Here is a 1,896-nt window from a genome sequence, read left to right as displayed (position 1 = left end):
TATATATATCACATCTTCTTTATACATTCACCTGTCCATGGACATCTGGGCTCTTTGCATAGTTTGGCTATTGTGGTAACTATTTCACTTATATGTGGTCTCTCTCTTCCCCTCCCCTCTTCTTCTTCCCATCCCTCCTTGCCCAGTGGTCCTACCTCTGGATGGACAGTGGTTCCTAAATCAGACTGCCCATTACAGTCAGGCAGGGACCTTTAAAAAAAAAATTCCATAAAGCCCAGGCCCCGTCCTCATAAATTCATCTAGTTGTTTATTAAATGTTCATAAAATTCATTTAATGGGATTGAGTTGGGACAACTTCTGTGTCTCTCCCTTACTGTCATACTGATAACACACTCACAACACTTCCGACACCACATGTGTATGTGGCGGAGGTTCCTACAGCAGACTACTCTGCCACACCGGCTGGATATTCTACAATTTAACTCAATTCTGACACTACCTCCCTGGAGATAGTGTCAGCTCCCCCCCACAGGATAACGGCTCAGTCCCACAAGACTCCCCCAGTCCAGATGGCAATCCCAAGTCCAACTTGTCTCCTGTGCTTCTGACTGCCTGGCTATAAATCTGAGCTTCCCACCACCCCCTTGTTTATTCGATGATTTGCTAGAGCCGCTCACAGAACTCAAGGAAACACTTATGCTTTATGAGTTTATGGAAGGATATGATAAGGAGAAAGATGAACAGCCAGATAAAAAGATAGCTAGAGTAAGGTCTGAGAGGGTCCCTAATGAAGGAGCTTCTGTACCTGTAGAGTTGGGGTGCATCACCCTCCCAGTGTAGATGATGCTGGAAAGATTTTAGGGTTCGAAGCCAACAGCCAAGAAAGAATTCTTGAGATGTCTTTGGTGCAAAAAGGTGGTTTTATTAAAGCAGGGGGACAGGACCTGAGGGCAGATAGAGATACACTGGGGTCATGAAGAGGGCCCATTATATACTTTCAAGTTGGGAGGGTGTTAGGAATAGGATAAGTCTCTAAAGAATTGGGAAGGAAGGTTTCCAGGACCTTGAGGGGATCAGCTATTTTTGGGAAAAGGTCATTTATTACTCTCTAGGAAAACTTTAATCACGAGACCTTTCAGATTTATATCAGTGGACCATAAGTTTGGGGGATGTTTGCCAACACGTATCCTGTTGGGGAGAGATAAAGGGGTTTCCAAATGACTTTTTTTTTTATTTTTTAAAGATTTTATTTATTTATTTGACAGAGAGAGACACAGCGAGAGAGGGAACACAAGCAGGGGGAGTGGGAGGGGGAGAAGCAGGCTTCCCACCGAGCAGGGAGCCCGACGCAGGGCTTGATCCCAGGACCCTGGGATCATGACCTGAGCCGAAGGCAGACGCTTAAAGACTGAGCCACCCAGGCGCCCCTCCAAATGACTTTTTGTATATTATAGTAGACTTACAGGATCCTGGGTTTCAGGCTAAGATTGCCCTCTGCCCTTGGCAAAGTAGTAACATCGAGGCAGCTGTATTCCTAGAAGAATGTCACTCTTCCTCTGTCAAGGACTTGTCAGTGGGCTGTAGGTAGTAAGGAAATTTAGTTTTCTTTTGTATTTGTTTCCCCCATCATAAATGTGTTTGTGAGGCTACCTCATACAGGCAGGATCAATTATTACTTCCATATCCAGTCCCTCTCCCCTCCCTCGAGGATGGGGGTTAGGCTGAAATTGCCAAGCTTTTAATCATGGCTCCATCTTTTGGTGATCAGCCCTATCCAGGGACCACCCAGGTGGCTGCAAAGAACAAAGATGTTCCCAGTGCTCTTATCACTTAGGAATATACAAGGGTTGGGGCGCCTGGGTGGCTCAGTCGTTAAGCGTTCGGCTCAGGTCATGATCCCAGGGTCCTGGGATCGAGCCCCGCATCGGGCTCCCT

At 46.4% G+C, this 1,896-nt stretch overlaps 1 long non-coding RNA gene across 1 annotated transcript; it reads right to left on the bottom strand.

Moving 5' to 3' along the window:
• Nucleotides 1-862: 862 nt before the first annotated feature.
• LOC145718912 (uncharacterized) lies at nucleotides 863-1,791 on the bottom strand. The gene is made up of 2 exons (XR_014142084.1): nucleotides 1,425-1,791; nucleotides 863-1,149 (listed from the first exon to the last, which is right to left on the bottom strand). It is a non-coding gene; the product is annotated as an uncharacterized LOC145718912 (long non-coding RNA).
• Between the last annotated feature and the right edge of the window lie 105 nt (nucleotides 1,792-1,896).

The sequence above is a fragment of the Leptonychotes weddellii genome, unplaced genomic scaffold, assembly GCF_054177405.1.
Source record: "Leptonychotes weddellii isolate Sample4059 unplaced genomic scaffold, ASM5417740v2 HiC_scaffold_25094, whole genome shotgun sequence".
In the NCBI taxonomy this organism is placed as follows: domain Eukaryota; kingdom Metazoa; phylum Chordata; class Mammalia; order Carnivora; family Phocidae; genus Leptonychotes; species Leptonychotes weddellii.
Note: the sequence above shows the minus strand (reverse complement) of the source record. Positions and strands in the feature narration are given on the sequence as shown.